Source organism: Phyllobates terribilis, unplaced genomic scaffold (assembly GCF_046119375.1).
Source record: "Phyllobates terribilis strain yellow unplaced genomic scaffold, ASM4611937v1 Scaffold_2__4_contigs__length_985480577, whole genome shotgun sequence".
NCBI classification, from domain to species: Eukaryota; Metazoa; Chordata; class Amphibia; order Anura; family Dendrobatidae; genus Phyllobates; species Phyllobates terribilis.
This window is the reverse complement of record NW_027362762.1, coordinates 181,042,836-181,065,185: the sequence shown is the minus strand read 5'-3', so window position 1 is coordinate 181,065,185 and position 22,350 is coordinate 181,042,836. Positions and strand designations below refer to the sequence as shown.

Here is a 22,350-nt window from a genome sequence, read left to right as displayed (position 1 = left end):
TTTTGCAAATTTGTCAGTAGCACATACAATTAGTGGCCGCCAGTCTATTCAGAGTCCCCACATCATACTCGGCTGGACAATTCTTGCTCATCCTCATTTATACAGTATATTGAATGTTGATGTCTGTGGCAGCTGCCTAACCCTCAGCTTAGCTCCAGTATACAGTAGCTTTTTACCACTACAAAATTCTATGACACTGGTATTGTCGATGATCCGTTTAACGAAACCATCCAATATTAGTACCCTTCCTTCTGTGAAATTCCCTTACTGAAATAAAATAAGACCAAAACACTATATTCTTTTGGGAAATTCTGGCCACAGCAGCCTTTATTTAAACAAAATTACATAGATAAGAAATTAATTAACACTCAACGGTAGGAGGGTCCTTGAAGCTCCAAAGATCTGGTGATTAACATAAAACCAACAATTAAAACCAAATTGCCCCCAGCCGTTACCCCAATGGCTCGAGAGCACCACAACCCAAAATGGGTTCCATTAATTACTTCCACTTCCCGGGCTCCGACATTACCTGCCGTGAGACCCCCAAAACCAGATCAGCAACCAACGTTTTCCAGTTAAGGAATCCATACCCTAATGGACCCCTTATACCAATTTAAATCCAACTTCAAGGACCCCCAACCACTACAACGAGGGCACTTTGAATATCTCAAATGCCCGAGACCCCCCCCGAACGAAAAGCTATGGCCCTCTCAATGCCCTCTTGTAACCCCAAAGCCCACATGTCAATGCCCACTGCGTTCAAATGCACACCATCCGCCAACCAAAATTCACCCTCCCCTTTCTCTAACTCAAAATGCCGCACAGCAATCCCCCCATTCCTAGTAACAAAACTAGAGACTGCCCTATTAACTTTAATCCTGGCTTTATTGATTTTCTCAACTGACCTAGCTCTACGCCAACATCTTGGAGGAACAATCTCCGACCAAACAATAAACAAGCCTGGAAATGCGAACCACAATCGCAACAAATCATGTTTAATATCCTTTATCAACTCTCTAAAAGGGCGCAAACCTAGGTCGTTCCCCCCCATGTGCAACACCAAAATGTCAGGTGACCTATCTAAACATGCACTGTGATGTACCTCCTGCAGCACTCTTTAACCAGCTCCTGCCTCTAAAGCGCAACCACGTGATCACAGCTGTTTCTCTGTCAAAACTGAGGTGCCTTCCTGCAGGCCTTATATCCGCCCTCAGTGCTCCCCAGTGCACGTAGGAGTGTCCTAGAATCCATACCAACATGGAATTGGAACCTGCAGAAAAACACAAACAAACTTGAAAAACTCTCGCCATAAACCAACAACCACCATAAAATCAAACATTAAAGATGTAGTTTACCTGCCTGAGCCTGAGGTCTGATATAACTCCTATACTGCCTAGACTCCCAATGCCCAATCCGCTGTATAGTTTCCCCATTAAGACCACCCGCAGCCGCTTCCGTCGCTGCTCCAATCCGAAACAAGTGTGACCCAAAATGGGATGAATCTAACCCTAATGAATTTAAACACTTCCTAAATACTGCTATAAACTGATATCTAGACAAAAAGGACCCATCCTTGTGACACAATAATGGACCACCCTGCTTTGGTTCAGACTCCCAAAACAGCTGCAAGCATCTTAACGGACACATAAGGAAATTCCCAATTGCACCCAGAACTACGCGCCTTCCCTTTCCCAACTGATCCGTTTTTGATTTCCGAATCCAAAATTCCACACCTCTCTCGGTACCCACCACATCTGCTGCCAAAAGATCCCCGCCCACCGACCTGCTGGGTGATACGATCTCACCCAACCTCAACGCTCCAAAAAAGGCCAGGGAGAAGGCCAATCTAAAAAGACAAACTTCAAACTCAGAGCAACACACAGACGGTAACACCCCCCCAATCTTCTCCAAAATGCCAAATGAAACTGGCCTCCTGGATTCCTCCTGCCCCTTCCCCTTCCGAAACCCCTTCAATGCCTGTTTTATCAAAAAACTTTTTGTTAAATCTCTCTGTCCATGAAACTTGAAACCAAAAGCCAAAGCCACCATAGTCCGAGAGATTTTTGCTATAGACCAACCCTCCTCAGCCCCCTGACTAATCCATGACAATAGTACCCCTAACTGATCATCGTCCCGAGCCATAAGCCCAACTGTATTAAACAACCGATCTTCCCATAAATGCCAAATAGAATGATAAGCCTCCCAAGTTCCCGCAGCCAACGATGACCTAATCAGCGACTCAGCGGCCCGCATACCACCTTCCAAAGCTCCGGAGGGCACTACAGCCCCTTGTCTGCCGCCTCTGGAGCCAACTGTCGGAAGCGCTCCCACTGCAAACGAGAAAGTGAGTCAGCAATGGCATTCTGGACTCCCGGTACATGAGACGCTGTCACATAAGCATTCATGGAAAGGCAAATCAACACTAACTGGCGGAGAACCCTAATCACTGGAGGTGAGGATGCTGTAATGTTATTAATTGCACACACGACCCCCATGTTGTCGCAATTAAAACGCACCCTCTTATTTTGAAGTTCCCCCTTCCACAAATATACTGCCACCAAAATGGGAAAAATCTCTAATAGGGCTATGTTCTTTACCAATCCTGAAGCTACTAAATCTTTAGGCCAACTGGATGCGCACCATTGACCTCTAAAGTACACCCCAAAACCTGAACTTCCTGCCGCATCCGTGTACAATTCCAAAGTACCATTGTCCTGTACTTCCTCCATGAGCAATGAACGTCCGTTATATTGCTCCAAAAATTTCTCCCAAACTACCAAATCCTCTCTGTGTTCCGCCGACAAACGCACATAATGATGCGGCAATTTCGCACCCGCCGTAGCGCTGGCTAACCACCGAGAAAAAATTCTCCCTATGGGAATAATGCGACATTCAAAATTAAGTTTCCCAAGAACAGACTGTATTTCCCTTAAAGTCATTTTCTTTAACTTCCTAGCCCGCGCAACCTCCTCTTTTCAAAGCCGACACTTTCTCCTCTAGCAACCTAAACTCCCAATTAACTGAATCGATTACAATTCCTAAAAAACAAATGGTTGTAGTTGGACCTTCAGTTTTTTCCGAAGCCAAAGGCACTCCGAAACGCTCTGCTACCCACTGAGTCGCTCTCAGCAAAATTTCACAACATGAAGAGTCGCCCGAACCGATGCACAAAAAATCATTCAGATAATGTATAATAGATTCAAGCCCTGTCACATCCTAGATGACCCATTCCAAAAATGTACTGAAAGCCTCAAACAAGGAACAAGATAAAGAACATCCCATGGGCAAACATCTGTCCACAAAAAACTCACTCCCCCAGTAACAACCCAACAACCTAACACTTTCAGGATGAACGGGCAACAACCGAAATGCTGATTCCACATCCGTCTTAGCCAGCAATGCCCCTTTTCCACACTGTCTAACCCTCCGTGCCGCCTCATCAAATGATGTATAAACCACAGAACATAGTTCCGGATCAATCCCGTCATTAACTGACCTCCCCCGGGGATAGGAAAGATGGTGAATGAGCCTAAACTTATTAGGCTCCTTTTTGGGCACTACCTCCAATGGCGATACTACCAAATTTGAAAAAGGAGGATCGGCAAAAGGACCGGCCATACGCCCCAAAGCCACCTCTTTTTGTAGCTTAGCAGAAACCACCTCCGCATACTGATCTGCCGATCTAAGATTTTTCAACACCCGGGGAATCTCATATTGAGGTGGAGGAATTTTAAAGCCATCAGCAAAGTCTGATAGTAACACTGCCGCTTTTTCCCTATCAGGAAACCTATTTAGATAAGGGAGCATCGCGGTTAATTTCACCAGTGTCTCCCCCATGAGAATTGTTGGCCCCTGACTTAGCCTTCTTTTTGAAACACCTGGCAGCGCCGTGTGATGATCCGTTGCAGTGTGAGCAAAGATGCTTGAACCTGCAGTTGGCCCCAAATTTACACTGGCTGTCGTTGAACTGCCAGCATAATTAAGCCCGGTTTTTGAGTTCCTGATTGCCCGGAAGAGCCGCCGCTCCCCTGCGTACTTGATTGACCACCGGAATGGCCGGCAAAACCGGCCCCTCCGTGAAAGGAATGCCCCAATCTAGAAGGAGCCATCACCCGTAACCAAAGGCCAATGTCCTTCTGATCCCACCTTATGGCAGGATGAAAAGCTTTCCTCTGACGAAACTGCTCGTCATAACGAAGCCATGTCTGTCCCCCGTAAGTTCTGTGGGCCTCCCCAATAGCATCCATATAGCAAAACAAGGGAGAGCAGTTCTCCGGTGCTTTCTCACCTATTACGCTCGCCAAAATGGCGAATGCCTGCAGCCAATTAGTAAAAGTCTGCGGGATTAAGCGCCACCTTTTCTTTTCTTCATCCTCCTTCTTACTATCATCCTTTTTACTTTTTCCAGGTTAAATTTCACCAGAGGCAGAAGAGAAAAAATTTCGACTTATTCATCTTTCCAAATTTTTCCCCTCACCTCTTTCTTAAGGTGTGCACCTAACGGACACTCAAAACACATGTAAACCTCACCGTGAGCCCTATCGTCCAAATTAATTCTACACTCCTTTTCTTTTTCTGTCTGCACTGACACCGAAACGGGCTCGGGCAATTGGCTCGCACCCCCAAGTCTATTACCCATACTGTCCAGCCTGCCCCATTGCGGGCTCAACCATGCGGCTAACTGGCCCGAAGTGGCACTACTACCCCTTTCCAGATGCAACAATAACTCCCTCACATTTGCTAAGACCTCACTCACACTTTCACAAGCCACCCCCGCCTGTCCCTGTCTTGTACCCCCAGCCGCTGACCCCTGATTAGCACTTAAACCTGGGGATAGAAAATTCTGGGATAACGAACAAGACATAGAACCCAACTCACCAGGCTGCGTAGGAGCTGTGGTCCCCCCAGCCGATATTCCCGACTCCAGTCGTCCGTCCCGTCTTCTGATTCCTCCCGTTGGACCCTCCATCTATTGAGGCCCGAACACCGCCGATGCAATGGATCCCGCCGACGCAGCCCTGTAAGGTCGAAAGTCACTGACATGCACTGGAGTTGAAGAAGGACCAGGGGGCTGTGTATGTGAGGACATATTAATATCACCCAACCCCCTGCCCGCAAGGTCTGTGTACTGGTATCTGGTCCTGAATTTAACGCTGCCCAAGGACCACCTGTAAGGGCCGGTAACAACACTTGCCTGTTATCACCGCCCGACTGCTGCCCATCCTGGATGATCCTGCTGTCTTCTGTGTTTGAGGAGGCGAGCCGCCCGACAGGAACATCGCTGAGGCGACCCCCCGTGACGTCACTGGTACTGACAGCACTGGCGCGTGTAGGCCCCTCCCCGAACGCGGGCTGCGGCCTACTAACCGCCGCGTGACACGTGCTGGCAAGCGGATTCCTCCCAGACCAGGGCCTGCTGCTGCGCTTCCTGACCGGCACCCGGCCTAGAGGGTCCCCGGAGGGGCTCCTGCGCCTGCGCTGTGTCTGGGGAGCCAGGTCAGGCGACAGCCTAGCTGGAGGCCGCGCCCGAAGGAACGCCGCTCAGGCCGTGCTGACACAGCCACCGTCCCCGCTCCCCCCTCCGATGATCGCTGCTACCTGCTCCTCCAGCCATCCCTCCGGGTGCGACTCTGCAGCCGCCCTCAGGGCTTCAAAGAGCTGCGCTGCGGACACCATAAGGTAAACGCAGCACGATGTGGGGGAGACAACTCACCACCCCTGTGAGCGGGAAACTGAGCAACCTCTCCTCTCACTAGCACTTAAAAAAAAAAACAATTAAACCCCACCCATTACTATTAAGCCCTAGCCACTCCCTCCAACCCATTGTCATGCAGGCCTGCGTCCAAGCCTGCGGGGGGGGGGGCGGCTGTACTCCGGCCTATCCTTTCAGTTCTTCTTTTGCTCCACCCTCTAAAAACCCTCTAAACGGGCAGTCATACCTTACAACTAATTCAAATTAAAAGGGGGAATTTTTCATCCCTCTAGGCAACTTTTCTGGCATAAAAAAAATCACAGAATTTCACCAGCTATGCACAACGTTTGCAACCTTTTAAACTTTTGCATCATCCCTGGCACTTTCCTAGAATTTGAAGGCTTAGCAGATGAGGTTGGGGGGGCGGGCATTCACAACATGACAAACTTAATATAATGTAAGCCAGAAAACTAGAGTGCATTTTAATTGAAATGTGCTGTCATACTAGGACAACCGCTTCTTAATCTGAATGTTTGTCACCATTAAAATAAAAACACTTTTTCTCACCTTCTGTGCTGGCGCCGTTCGTGTTCCCGAGTCCCACCTGAGATTGTTACATCACATGAGCCCTGCACCCAGTCAGCGTTGGCTTTACTGTCCCCACTTTCGGATGTATCGAACATTATCAGGAAGTCAGAGAGCAGCCACAACCCTGTCTGTTTCTTGACCTTTGATTTGTCCAATTGCGGGGACAGTAAAGTTGGAGCTGATTGGGTGCAGGGCTCATATAAAGTATAACAACATCACATGTGCCCCGGGAACTCGGATGTCGACACTACTGGAGCTGTGTCGACACGGGAGGTGAGCATAAGTGCTTTTATTTTAACGAAGGCACACATTCAGATTGAGAAAGGGTTGTCCTAGTAGTGGACAATCCCTTTAAAGGTGTTTTCTCATGTTCTGTATTCAGGAGTGCATGGCTTCCAAGCCTCCTAGCTCCATGATTGCCAGGTAGCAGTTAACTCCTGAAGATTGACAGTTCAGGCATAGGCTGGTTGTGCTACTGGCCCAAAATGGGAACTCCTTTATCTTGCAAGCAAGGGCAGTTTTGCCTCTGCAACACGTGAGTAACGCAGGGGCACTGAAGCTGTCGGGGTCCACAAAAGTAAGTTCAGAAGCAGCGCTTACAAGTTCTAAGGCAAAGAGCTTACAAGTGCTGCACTCCTTGCCTAGAAATGGCTAATTCTCATATACTGCATAGGAGGCTGGTAACCTAGGTAAATTTTAAAGTTGCTTGTTTTTAAAAGCAGTTTGCAAGAAAATGATAAAACCTCTTTAACACTGATCTTATTGTACCTATTATAGATGGTTGTAAAACCTCTTTAATCTTTAATCCAGGTAAATCTATTATTGTATGGTTGTTTAGTGAACTAATATTACTATTTTTCATAGTTTTTATTAAGAAGTTAATAACTCATTTGTAGCAAGTATACTTGTAATTAAGTATAAGTATTGAAGTATTGCTAGTATTTCTAGTCTTTAAATGCAGTCAGAATATAAATAATTAGCATTTATATTCTGCTTGCTCTGGCTATGTCCAGGATCATATATAAATGTATACATGTCCTAGGACATCATCAATGCAACCAGAATAAAAACATAAATTCTTAACATTTCATAATGCATTCAACGATCTATGAAATGATCCGCAGTGGAAATCAGATTTATGTACAGATATTACAACTTTATTGATAAAAAGCTTTACTTTAATTTAACACATAATGTACAGTATTTAAAATAATAATAATAATTCTAATAATATTCCTTGTATTCAGTAAATGGCCATCTCAGAGGTCCAAACCCCCCCCCCCATCAATCAGCAAATACCTAGTTCTGTGGCTGCTAGAAGTGCCCAGTGTATGGAGCTGAAAGATCCCAGCTCCCAATGGTATGCAGTTCTCAGGTACTGTAGCTGAGCTCCTTCAGTGGCTTATGAAAGTATTCACCCCTTGGCTTTTTTTAGTGTTTTGCTACCTCACAACCTGGAATTTCACTGTTTTTTTGAGAGTTTGCATCAGTTCATATAAATAATATGCCTACAACTGTGAACATCTGGTTTTATTTTTATTGTGAAGCAAACAATACATAGGATAAAATAACTCAAAACTTCAGTGTGCATAACTATTCACCCACCTAAAGTCAGTACTTTGTAGAGCCTCCTTTTGTGGCAATTACAGCTGCAAGTCACTTTAGATGAGTCTCTATGAGCTTTCCACATCTTGCCACTGGGATTTTTGCCCATTTCTCAAAACAAAACTGCTCCAGCACCTTCAAGTTAGATGGTTTCCTCTGGTGAACAGCAATCTTCAAGTCTGACCACAAATTCTCAGTTGGATTAAGGTCTGTATTTTGACTAGACCACTCCAAAACATTTACATGTTTCCCCTTAAACCACTCTAGTGTTGCTTTAGCAGTATGCTTTGGGTCATTGTTTTGTTGAAAAGTGAACCTCCGTCCCAGTCTTAAGTCACTGACAGACTGAAACAGGTTTTGCTCAACAATATCCTTGTATTTCACATCATCCATCTTCCCCTCAACATGGACCATTTTCCATTTCCCTGCTATTGAAAATCCTCCCCACAGCATGATGCTGCCACCACCCGTGTTTCGCCGTGGATGGTGTTTTCGGGGTCATGAGCTGTTTTGGTTTGGCGCCAGACACAGCATTTACCTTGGTGGCCAAAAAGTTCAATTTTGATCTCATCTGACCACAGCACCTTCTTTCATACATTTGGGGAATGCCCCAAATGTCTTTTGGCAAAATGTTTTTTGTGTGTAAGTAAAGGCTTTTTTCTGCCCACTTTTCCATAAAGGCCACCTCTACAGCTTATTGTGGTCGTATGGACAGATACTCCAGACTCAGTCTGGGAACTCTGCAGCTACTTCAGGGTTACGTTTGGTCTTTGTGCTGCCTCTCTGATTAATGCCCTCCTTGCCTAGGCTTTTGGTGGGAGGCCCTCTCTTGGCAGGTTTGTTGTGGCATCATGTTCTTTCCATTTGATGATAATGGACTTGATGGTGCTCCAGGGGATCATCAGAGATTGGGATTTTTTTTTATAACCCAACCCTGATTGAACTTCTCAACAACTTTGTCCCTGACTTGTTTGGAGATCTCCTTGGTCTTCATGGTGTTGTTTGGTTAGTGGTGCCTCTTGCTTAATGGAATTGTAGCCTCTGTGGCCTTTAAGGAAAGGTGTGGATATGCTGACAGACCATTTGACACTTAGATTGCACACAGACTTCCTTTCACTAAGCATCTGACTTATGAAGGTAATTGCTTGCACCAGAAATTTTTAGGGGCTTCATAGCAAAAGGGGTGAATGCATATGCACATGCCAATGATTAGTTATTTGATCCCATAAATTCTATTCATTTTTATATTTTGCTCACTTCACTTCACCAACTTAGACTATTTAGTGCTGATGCATCACACACAAATAGTATTACAAAAATATTTAAACACAGGTTGCGATGTAACAAAATATGTAAAAAGCCAAGGGGGTGAATACTTTCGCAAGCCACTGTATTCATTTCAATGGAAGCTGAGCTGCAGAACCCAAGATTATACACAGCAATGCACAAAGCTGTAGTGTTTCACCTTCATACACTGTGTACTAATGGCAGCCACAACATCAGGTATCAGCTGATAGGGGGCACCCCACCAATTTAATATTGATAGTCTATCCCAAAGATAGGTCTTCAGTATTTCAGTCTTAGAGAACCCCTTTAATGTATGCCTGCAACACATCTAAAATGAAAAATAAAAACTGCAGAAAGTTTGGATTACAGAAGTATACTGTTTTGTCATATACTATTATATTAGTCACATGGTATTCTGCGGGCTGTAATGCTGTATGTGAGGAGCTGGCCTTGTTCTAAAGGGCTTTTTCCAGGACGGAGCACTGGTTCCGTCGATCTTATTATTCTATTTTATTAGAGATTTGCTTGTTGTGTTTTATTAGTGATTTGTTTGCTCCTCAGTTCAGCCTCAGGAATCAATGCTTCCATTCAGTGACAGTAAGCAGAGGAAGATGTGCAGGCTGGATCTTATGCATACATAAGGCCAGACCCAAGAATGGTAATCAAGGAAAGCCATTTTTCCATTAATCTCGTTAGTATCTCAGGGGCATCAAGCCATTGTTCTAACAGCCACTAGTCCCATTGTGTGGCTGGGGAAAGTAGACCCACCAGAGCCATCACCACAGGGGGTCTCACATACAGTCCCCTGTGAAGGGCTTCTGGAATATTCTTCAATCTTTCAGCCAAAAGCAAATGTTTAAGGGGGAGGGGTGAACACTTCTGCCCATACAGGGGGCTGATCCCAGGGAGGGAGAAAAAGAAGCCACATGTTTAGTAAGAGTGTTGGTGGAATGACATCGAAGGGAAAGGATCTAGACTGAGGTCCTGGAGCCATGGATGGATGGCCTATGGAGTTTGGAGATCAGTTGAAGACTAGGATGGTTAAGCATGCTACAGTTGCGGGATCTGTAGTCTGGATTTGATTAACTTTCTTCTTAAGGACTGTTGCTATTGGATTCCTGTGCTTCTATCATTTTATCTGTCGTCTGGAGGAGCATGGAATGTGAATACCGACTATACTGATTGGAGATACGAAATCTGTGAGCCAACCAAAAGTTGAGACACAGTGAGTATCACCTGGCACAAAGGCAATGGAACTACCACCCCGGGGAGGTGATCTTGTGGACTGGGGGCAATGTATTTTGGCCATTTACCTGGAGTTGTTGTAAAACCTTGGATGTAAGGAATAAAATATTGTTGCATCGTTAACCTGCCTAGATGATTATTGCAACCTACAACCTCAGATCTTCACACTGTATCCCAAATATCTTAACAGATTGAAACAATGCTTCAAATGAAGAATACCTCTGTGAAATGGTATCACAGATTGTTTTCTATCAGATTTGTGTGGTGTCCAACAAACAAAACTGTATGAAGTCAGACATGAGGTATAGCGAAGTACAGAAGTGGCCTCTCAGTAGGCTAGGAATGCATGATCACAGTTATATACAACTCTGTGGGTGTACTGAGTGCTAATATTAGGCTCACCTGGTGAGGTGGATCCTTCAAGCCCAAAGTCCGAGTGGGCCACAGGCATCGGTGCAGCAGGCAGGTGAGGCACACGGAAAAACAGGTAACAAAGGTACTGAAGACCACAGGTGGACAAGAGATCGATAACAGGAAACACAGTTCTGGAGACGGCAGGCAGACAGGAGACTGGTAGCAGGTCTTGAAGATTGCAGGCAGACATGAGACCGAGACTCAGGAACACTAAAAGTCTTCATGCGAAGACACAGGTGTGTCTCTTGGTAGAAGGCCCAGGCAGATGATCACATGGGATCATACCAGGCCATCTGACACGCCCGACGTGTAGCACAATAGAGTTCAGCGAACCGTGTTAAAAGGAGCAAAGGCCAGATCTGAAACAGGTGCATAACACCTAAAAAAGGTAATGTGCATGAGGATTAAAGTCCCCCATTTACAGTAGAAAGCTGTCAGCTAAACAATGGCTCAGCCGATGGTTTGTACAGCATCAATCTCTCCTGACTCTCCCACACACAGGAGCGCTTGGCTATAGCGACAGCTTATCTCAGGGAAGACAATGCCTGATTCTTCTCTCCCCCAACATCATCTGTTGAGGAAGAGTCAGAAGGCCCCATACACATTATACTGTCAGACGATCCCGTTGGATTCAGACAACGTTAGTCAAATGTGTAACATGGATAAAAATGATTGTAGGGCTGTAATCACTACAGAACCAAACATCCTAGAAAAAAACGTATTTTTCTTGTGGAAAAAGGTACTTTGCCTATTTTAATCTGATATTATAAAAAAGACAATAACTTTGTAATAAAAGGACACTGTTGGAAATATCAAAAGCTCTTGCATTTTTAGGTTCCACCCTCTGTCTTTCCCTGAGACATCAATGTCTGATATTTCCTTGAATTGTGGTGGTCGCCTCCTAGACTCAGGAGCTGTAATGAGAAACTGGCATTGGGCGTGTGTGCTGTTCATGATCCTGCTGATAAGATTTCATAAACACCTTTATGCTCCCTGAAAATTACATTTCCATAACAAGCGCCATAAAAGTGACTTCCTCGGGCGGCAGGCTCTGAGGGCTGTATATTAGCAGATGATACAGTAATAAAGTGGCATGCTAGCAGAGTATGAATAAGGAGTGGGGGCATGCTGTAAGCTTAGAGGTTGCCCGACTTCAAGATCTTGACCCTTACAAAAATGAAATAAACCTGTAATATAATAATCTGAGATTTGCCTAAATTAGAAATTCTTGTCAATCCTTTAGTCGAAATTCACTTACATTTGAAATATTGAAAAATAAAAATCAGACCTGTACATGAAATAAATACTTGGAGTAGATCGATCTGTTTATAACGACACAATCTGAAAGTAAGAATTATAGAATACAAAATGCTCCAAGCTATACAGAAAGTTCATACATTGTAATAAAGCCATATCCTCAGAGTGCTCGCAGTGGCTTTAAGAAGCAAATCAGCTTGTATCATCTTTATTGTAATCCTGACACGTACACAAGCGCTCAATGGGTTAATAGTTTAAAGGTCCCTGCATAGGAAAGTAATTTATCAAGTTGCTGGATATATGCAGAGCATTTAAATACAGATAATTAATGTTTGGATTCTTGTCTTTGAGGTCATTGCTATTCTTCATTCTTGTGGGGTAAACTTACAATTCAATTATCTGGTTGACATATCTTAAATGGTAAAAGTATTAATTCATGCTAGAATTGGAGAGTAATATTTAAAAATAACAAGAGGATATTGATATAAGTGCCTCAATATGTCATACAGTGGTGAAAAAGTGTTCTTTGCCCCCTTCCTGATTTCTGATTCTTTTGCAATTCTGTAAAGATGAGTGGGCCAAAATTCCTCCAGTGCGTTGTAAGACTCATTGCCTGTTATCGCAAACGCTTGATTGCAGTTATTGCTGCTATGGGTGGCCCAACTAGTTATTAGGTTTAGAGGGCAATCACTATTTCACACAGGGTCCTGTAGGTTTGGATTTCTTTTTCCCTTAATAATAAAGACCTTCATTTAATAAGTGCATTTTGTGTTTACCTGTTTTATCTTTGTATTATATTTAAATTTATTTTGTGATCTGAAACATTTAAGTGTGACAAACATGCAAAAGAATAAGAAATCAGTAAGGGGACAAACACTTTTTCACACCACGGTAGCTGACATGTTAGATATTTTGTATGGTAGTCGTTGAGTAGGACTAGTAAAAAGAAAACTGGTGAATAACGTAGCTCTACAGTTTAGGTAAAGCAGCATACCTGTCATTTCAGGTAACTTTTCTGAATAGGCTGTCATGTACGTACATGAGGAATAACACTATTTCTGACATATATACAACATTTTTTTAGTAGTGCGCCCTTCTGCAGACTTGATCTGTAATTTTCAGTGGTCTCTGAGGTGGTGAGTTGTACTGCACACAAAGACATGAGGATTTCCTGCTCTCTTCTCTTTCTCTTGTATATCCTTAGAGTAGAGGTCCCCAACCTGTCTTACCTCGAGCGCCACATTAAGCTCTGATAGAGGATCGTGAGCCACATCCAGAGCCCCCACGAGTAGTGACATCCAGATCCCAGCCCTCCCCCACCCCCACACAGTAGTCACACCCAGAGCCCCCGTTACTGGTATAATATCAGCCAAAACTTCTCCTTAGAAATCCCACTGAGGTGGTATACTTACATTCAGGGGTTCCCACATTATCCCTATTTGGTATTCTCGCATCAGGCACTCTCACCACACTATTACATCCAGCTTCAAGCAACCATCTGACTGGCAGCATCATTCTATCTCCAGTTTACCATATTTATATTTCTCTCCAATCCTTAAGCCAGTGTTCATCTATATCTGCTCTTCTTTACGGGGCTATTCACAAAAGTCACCATCTGGAGACCTGCTCTTCATAGTTGTTTGTTAGGCTATGTGCCCACGATGCAGAAATGAAGCAGAAAATTTCTGCAGCATTTCTGCATCTCCCTGGCAGAAAAAAACGCATGCAGATTGTGCATGCGTTTTTCCTGCAGAATACATGCGGATCCACATGCTGGTTCACATGCGTTTCCGCATGCAGATTGACAAGCGCTTTCCAGGCGATAGCATCACTTGGAAAGTGCTTGACAACTAGGTCACACTGTATAAATCCATGCAAACAGCAGGGATTTATACAGTGTGAACCGTAAAAATTAAAACAAATAAAGCTATACTTTCCTCCGAGGCCCCGGCGTGGCTGCAGCGCTGCTTCCTGGCTGGTTCCCGGCTGCCGGCATATCGCGAGACAGAGCGGTGAAGGGCCTGCGGTCACATGACTGTGACGTCACCGAAGGTCCTTCAGCGCTGCTGGCATTCAGAGAGAAGACGCCGGACAGGTGAATATAAACTTTATTTGTTATTTTATTCTTTTTTTACAGGTACAATGGTACCCAGGTCTGGATGAGAGTCTCCTCTCCTCCAGAACTGGGTACCATCCGCACATAGAGACGCATAGAAGCCGCTTGTAAAAATGTACAGTCGCGGTTTCTGTGCGTCTTAATGCAAGTCAATGGCGGGAGTTCCGCTGCACTTCCGCAAAATTAAATGACATGCTGCGGATTTTTGTACGCAGCATAAACGCTGCGGAAAAATCCGCAGCATGTGCATAGAACATGAGGAATCCCCTTGGGGACCATGGGGTGCGGATTACCTAGCGTTTTATAAGCGTTTCCGCTGCGGAAATTTCGCAGCATAAACGCTTGAAAAACGCTACGTGGGCACCCAGCCTTAGACCTGGTGCTAATGTACCAAGCTGTCAGACAGCGGCGAGCCACACATCATGCCACATGTGGCTCCTGAGCCACAGATTGGTGAGCCCTGGCTTAGTGGCATCAGCAGCATGGAGGACATCATACAGCAGTACGACACAGTGCTTCTCACTATTCCTTCTACTCTTCTCTCCATAGAATTCCAATATGCAGCTGTAATCTGATCCCTCAGTGAGCTGGTAGTCCAGCTTTGAGCAAGACAGATTGTAGCTGGTTTTCAGAGTAAATAATGAATTCAAGAGGCAGGTGGAGCAGATGTGCAGAAAAAAAGCATATTTCTTTGATAAGATATCTATCAAAGTTTTTTTTATACTCGTATGTAATATTGATTTGCTCAATTTCCAATCTCTGACATCATTGCTATACTTCAGACGTGTCTTTAATTCAATTATTCAAAGAAGAAACCGAATGAGTTAATTCCTGCGCTGCCTCAATAGGGAAGCCATTGACAGGTGAAGTTAAAGATCTGTGAGAATTAAATGCAGTTTATTTGTCAACGCATTTCGAAGTAGCACACTTCTTATTCACGACAGACACCTACTTGCGCTATTGTCTTTTCAGTTTACTCACCCTTTAATGCAGTAATGACTGGAGTTTCACTTTGAATGAAATCTGTCAGCAGGTATGGAATCTGAAAGCTGCATGATGTAGGAGCAGAAATCCTGATTCCAGCGATGTGTCACTTACTGGACTGCTTGGTGCAGTTTTGTTAGAATCCCTGTAGATGTAGCAGTAGTCAGAATGCTGAGCTGTGTGTAACCCCACTCACACCCCTGATTGCCAGCTTTCTGTCTACACTGTACATTGTCAGCAAGCTGCCAATCAGTAGTAAAGCAGGGTTACCCAGACTAGCTGGACTGCCTGGCATATGAAACCTAGTCCAGCAGTAATAATCTCCTGCTGATAAAACACTGATTGTACTGAAACTGAAGGAAGCTTCAGAACAAGTGAAACATCCCTGGAATCAGGCTCTCTGCTCCTACATTTTTCTGCTCTCAGATTAAATAGCAAAAACCTTCTGACAGATTCCCCTTAAATGTCTGCTACAATGTGTTACATGTGAGTTATGGCTTCAGGTCAGAGCTCACATAGCTGCTCACCTTTATGAATTATCCTTCTCATTGTTCTCTTCTCAAGATTTACACAAGTTACCAATGAGACAAACACAGCAGATCTGCCACCCTTATCTCTCTCCATTGTGATTTACACCGACAATCATTGAGCCTTGTCTCGCCTTGGTGTCTTCAGCTCACCATCTTATTGTCTTTTAGACCAATGACAGCACTTATCCTGCTATCTGACAATCATTCATGCACATGCTTTATGGAGTCTGAGATGGGTGCTCTTCTTTAGTTTAACAGGGCACCTAGAAGTCTGGTTCACGCACGCAAATATTTGATGGAATATGGAATATCTTATTTTAGAATATAGTTTATAGCTAAACTGCTATTGTAGTGAACAAATGAATCAACACCAAGACAGTATATATCAAGGGTATACATACCTTAGATAGAGCCCACCCATGTGTATGCTATAGAGCCCCTGGAAAGAAGGGGCCTGACCTAGGCTGACTGACAATCTGTAGGATCCCTTCTATCCATACTCTACAATATTAGCAGACACAAGTGTGGTGAATTAAAGGGGTTGTCCAACCTTAGGCTACAAATCTGCAGTCACTCTATGTGACTGCAGACTTGTAAAACCTTAGAGTGTGTGCACTGCGCACAATGAGGATTCTCCAGTGTTGATGCTGAGAGCAGTCGGTAATGTGCAAGTATGCGATTTGCATACATCTGGATAAATTCCGACTAGACGTGTCCGGCCTCATTCTTTACACTTGCATTGAGCGAGGCTGCACCCATCTAGTTGGCATGTGACTGCGTATATGGAAATCCCATACTTGCGGTCACACGCCTTTGCTCCCGATGCCGGAGAATCCTCACAGTGTGCAGCGTGCACGATGTGAGTATTCACAAGTCTGCAGTCACATAGAGTGACTACAGACTTGTAGCCTAAGGCCGGACAACCCCTTTAACCCAATGATCATGCGAAGAAGGGAAGGCAAAAAAGCTCTCACCCAGTACCAGAAGTGGGCATGCTTTTAAAATATTTGTTATGTCATCTCAGTATTTTGCTGACTGCTTATGTTATAGCTTGATCCATGATTTCCAGCAATAACTGAAGGGCAAAAAATAGAAGATAATGCCGTCCAGATCTGTCTGAACATAGATTTATAGTCTGTTATGTGATATTTGTGATGTGGCTGATGCTTTATTGCAGATGAATGTGAATGAAAAAATTGGCAAAATTATAAAAGGATCTCAGGCAAGGGATACCTGGGTGATGAGCCAGCATATCTCCACTCATGCCCACACCCGTCTCAAGCTGCCAATGAGCTGTACATTCCTCAACATGATCTGAATATGCAAAAGTATTTCTTCATTATAGTCTAGTTCAATAGATATTAAAGGGGTTGTCTCAACTTATAAGTTGTCACTGCGCCACATCTCCATTTATAGGACTGGCAGAGAAAAGTAATGTGCTTGGCTGCAGAATTAATGGAGCGGGCACTACTCCAGTCTAACAAGCTCTACAGAGCAACATTTCTGGATCAGTGTGGGTCCCCCTTTAAAGATGACCTCTGATATTTATGTAAATTCTCAGTATATTTTGTATTTAAAGATAAACCCTCATTTTTTAATATAGAAACATTGTAGCCACTAATATAATAACCCAGCCGAGCAGTCACACCAGCAAACCATCTACTTACTGATTGTAGTAAGTGATGACATGTAGGTAGGAATGCCATCACTGGCTGATCAACGAGGGTCCAATCGTCGGGACTATCAATGATTACTAGAATGAAGGGGCTATACTGCTCTGTGGAGCTCTGAAGTTGCATCTCAGTTTTTACCTACAAATTGATGCTCTCATTCACATTGATGTCATTTCTACACTGTAGCGCTTAAACTGGAATGGGGGTAAGTTTCTGTTCTTTTGCAGAGTCTGGATGACAGTGATGCTGTGTACATAAAAAGAGCTTGTTTTTCCTTGTCAAAGTGTCCAAAGACTTTAAAGAGAATCTGTAACCAGGTTTTTGCTACCCACTCTGAGAGTAGCATGATGTAGGGACAGAGATCCTGATTCCAGTGGTGTATCATTTACTGGGTTGTTTTCTTCAGTTTAGATAAAATCACAGTTTTATCTGCTACAGGTTTAGCAGTTCTCTGAATGCTGAGCTCTATTTAACCCTGACCACACCACCAATTGACAGCTTTTGTGTACACTGTTCATAGGCACAAAAAAGGCCAATCAGTTGATGGTGTTGTGGTTGGAGTACCTGCCAGCAGATATAGTAGCCCTCCAGTGATAATTTCCTGCTGATAAAACACTTATTTTATCTAAAATATAACAGGCAGCCCTGTAAGTGACACATCGCTGGAATCGGGATCTCTGCTCTATCATAATGCTGCTCTCAGGTGAGGTGACAGAATCCCTTTTATAGTTCGGTTTCCAGTTGTTACACCGAATTTAAACTTACCAGTACTAAATATTCTGTGGACCACAAATAAAATAGGAAACATTTACCAATGCAATAACATCAGTTTTTTTCATTAGTAAATTTGATGTAGTCTTAATGCCATATTAATAAAGCCCTGTGCCCTCTTTTTCAACACAATGTTTTGGAATAAGAAGGCCTGGCTTCAGCGCTGCTATAATGTTTAGAACCGGTGTTGTTTTTCCCTTATGATATAGTGAATTTTTTTTATTATGTCGCAGAATAGTTACATTTCCCACGTTTCAACCTTCTTTATTTTCTTAGGTGCTGACATCAAGCTGTTTATCAGACTTTACTTAGTGAATTACTTCACCATTTTGAGAATTCCTGGACCGCACAAACTTAATGATTTTTCCTTTTCAACTGTTATTTTATGATATTTGCTGGTGACCTTCAAAAATTTTGTTAAAAAATCCCAACAAACAGCTGCCGGCTGCAATTTATAAAAATACATGCTATTTACCTTGTGGTCTGTAGCTGGAAACTCTTCATATAGAATTTTATAACACACATGCCAATGTAGCTTATTTACGTCAATTATTTACCGGTGATACAGTCATGGCCGAAAGTGTTGGCACCCTTGATGTTGTTCTAGAAAATGAAGTATTTCTCCCAGAAAATTATTGCAATCAATTACACATATTTTGTTATACACGTTTATTTCCTTTGTGTGTATTGGAACAACACAAAGTTCATCACTGCATTGTCCTTCTGGATTAACCACATGTAGCTGGTCAAGCATAGGAGGAAAGGGTAGCGAGTAACACTATCTGCCATTGCTTGGACAGAGATCCGTGCTCACATCCGTCAGAGTCATCTCACCTACGTACATCGGCGGCAGAATAAAAGTTGTCAACAATTGTGTCCAGCTCATTTCTTTTTCATCCCATTTTGATGTTTTTGTGTGAAATGATGTCCAATTTACCTTTTTTCCCTCCGTTTTTTTCTGTTGTTCCAATACACACAAAGGAAATAAACATGTGTATAACAAAATAACTAAGTAAAAAACTATGGGGATGATCAAGACTGGCATTTTTCTCACCGGTCTTGATGAGAGGACGTGAGAGGACGTTTTGAAGCAGACGCTCCTTATTCATTAAGAGGCTTTGTGTGCCTTGCCGCAAGACTTACTCCAGCCTCTGCCGGAGTAAGACTTTTAGCGTAGCAAATGCCGCTGCTCGTCATGAAGTTTCTCCGCCCCTGTTTTGCCCCAGCTTTGTTTACTTTGTCAGAACTGGGGCGAGAATGCAGTGAAAACTACAAAAGTCGCATTTTTGCCCCCAAAAATGTGACTTTTCAAACCTTTTTTCACCAGAAACCTGGCAAAAAAAAAACTTTGATGTGTCTAAAATCTTTAAAAAAAAATTCGCCGCCAGCAAACATGGTTTACTCAGTTAAAATATTTTAAAATGTCCACATTTTCTACAATTGAGCAATTTAATTTTAATAAGATATTCCCATCTCATAGATTTATGGCATATTTATACGGTATATCATGAATGTATAGTATATTGAGTCCCACCAATGGAACTTGCATTCATCTCGCAAATGGATAGGTGGTCATAATTCACATACAAATTTATGGATTTCTGACCGCGTCTCTGCTGACAATGGTGAACCTCAGGGCCTTATTCTTCAGATAGATGTAGGTCACATTGGTGGGACGGTATCCAATATATATTTATGGCATATCCATTGAAAATTTGCTGGTATCCTTTAGCTTTTGGATAGATGTCTCTCATTTCCCTCAAGAATATTTTGGATTACAGAGTAGTCCATGGTCAACTCAGTGACTGCAAGTTATCCAAATTCTGTGGGTGCAAAAAAAGCCCAAATCATGACCCCTCCACATCTGTGCTAGTGCTTAACTGTTTGTGTGAGGTGTTCATGCTGTGGGGGTTTCAGCTATCTGGTAGCTGCGTGGATACGCACAGGCACAGGGTTTTTATCTCAAAATTTATTGTCCTTAATAAACTTTAAAGCTGCAAAAATGAAAGCAGCCTTTTTTCAGCACAAATAAACAACAAAACAGTCCTCTCTCTGGGTAAGACAATGTAAAATACATGGTCCCACCAACTTGGTATTACAGAAACCTCTCAGGCTGCAGTACAGACTATCTACCAGCTCTGTCTTTCTCCAACCTCAGCACACCATTTACTGAGCTAGACCAGGTGCATATTATTAGGCTAGTAACACCCAGACTGGAGTATGGGAGCGACCTTTCCCACCCAGGCTCTTTTGGTCGCTCCTAAATCCCTGAACCAAAATCCAGTAAAAAATAAAACCATCTCAGTAACACATACCTGCCATCCAGAACCTTACCTCCAACTTTCTTACAGTGGTGATATGCTGTGTATGGATTTTGACAAACATGGCATAGGGCATTATGGCCAAAAATCTTAACTTTGGTCTCGTCTTTCCAAAGGACATTGTTCCAGAAGTCGTGTGGTTTGCTCAGATGCAACTTTTCAAACATTTTAGAAAGAAAGTATTTTCTTAGTTTTTCACATAGCCTTCATTATTTAACATTGAGATTTAAATGGAACATACTGTATACTGTAGCATTCTGAGTTCTAGTTATAATCAGACAAAAAAAAGCAACTATACTACACAACTCCCTTTAAGTTCTAACTTTTCCTGCAACTACTATCACACAAAGTAACATTTAACAAGATGGTTGCTATGGTTGTTAGTGGCAATGGGGAAAAAAGAATTGTCACACAAGCAGAGGTTGGCATTAATCAGGCACCACAGTACACAATCACAAATAAAAAGATCTTCAGAAAATCACAGTAGTGGAAAAAGCCTGTAGCACAGTGTGGGAATGTAATCAGGTAAGTTCTTTAGAATGCTTACATATATACAGTATATATGGAGAGAGAGAGAGAAAGAGAGAGAAAGATAGAGAAAGAGAGAGAAAGAGAGAAAGAGAGAGAGAAAGAGAAAGAGAGAGGGAGAAAGAGAAAGAGAGAGAGAGAGAGAACATTTTCATAGCAGCCTTTATAGATCTGCATGTAACCATACACTGCCTTATTTCCACAATTCTTAACCCCTTAGGGACCAAACTAATTTTGACCTTAATGACCAAAATCTGACCACTGTCACTTTATGAGGTAATAACACTGGAACGCTTCAACGGATCCCACCGATTCTGAGATTGTTTTTCTTAACATATTGTACATCATGAAAGTGGTAATATTTGTTCGATATGACTTGCGCTTATTTGTGAAAATATTGCAATTTGGGCGAAAATTTAAAAAAAATATATATATAGCAATTTTCAAACTTTCAATCTTTAAACCAGTTAGTCATACTGTACAATATAATTAATAAATAACATTTCCCACGTGTCTACTTTACATCTGCATCATTTTTCAAACGTCATTTTATTTTGTTAGGATGTTAGAAGGGTTTAAAGTCTAGCAGCAATTTCTCATTTTTTTCAACAAATTTACAAAACATGCTTCTTTAGGGACCTATTCAAATTTCAATGGACTTTGAGGTGCCTATATATTGGAAACTCCCCAACCCCAAAAGTGAAGTGATACCATTTTAAAAACTGCACCCTTCAAATACTTCAAAACTGTTGTCAGGAAATTTTTTAACCTTTCACGTGCTGCACAGGAATTAATGCAAAGTGGAATGAAAAAAAAAATTTAATTTTACCTCTAAAATCTTGTTTTAGCCCCAATTTTTTCACTTTTGCGAGAGGTAACATAAAAAAGTGGACCCCACAGTTTGTTACCCATTTTCATTTGAACACAGGGATACCCCACATGTAGTCAAAAAGTTCTGTTTGGACAAACGGCAGAGCTCGGGGAGGAAGGAGCAATATTTGAATTTTGGATCACAAATTGGCTGAAATGGATTGTGGGTGACATGTCACATTTGCAGGGCCCCTAAAGGTGTTTAAACAGCAGAAATCCTCCCCCAACTGACCCCATTTTGGAAACTACACACCTCAAGGATTTTATCCAAGGGTATAGTGAGGATTTTGAACCCAAAGGTACTACACAGAATTTGATAACATTAGGTCATCATATTGAATATATATCGTCATTAGTGTTGAGCGCAAGTCCTCACTACTCGAGTTTGCATTGGGTACTCGGGTATGCACCAAGTATCGTAAGTGTGCGAGTAACATGCTTGTGTCCCCGTCCGTCATGTTTAGACAGC

General features: G+C 42.9%; 1 protein-coding gene and 1 long non-coding RNA gene across 2 annotated transcripts in view; one reads left to right on the top strand and one right to left on the bottom strand.

The window, feature by feature from the left end:
• NXPH4 (neurexophilin 4) overlaps positions 1-22,350 on the top strand; it is a 315,221-nt gene that overhangs the window by 114,884 nt on the left and 177,987 nt on the right. The window lies entirely within an intron of this gene.
• On the bottom strand, positions 411-11,049 carry LOC141200973 (uncharacterized). Its single transcript, XR_012272631.1, has 3 exons — positions 10,820-11,049; positions 4,879-5,018; positions 411-1,270 (listed from the first exon to the last, which is right to left on the bottom strand). It is a non-coding gene; the product is annotated as an uncharacterized lncRNA (long non-coding RNA).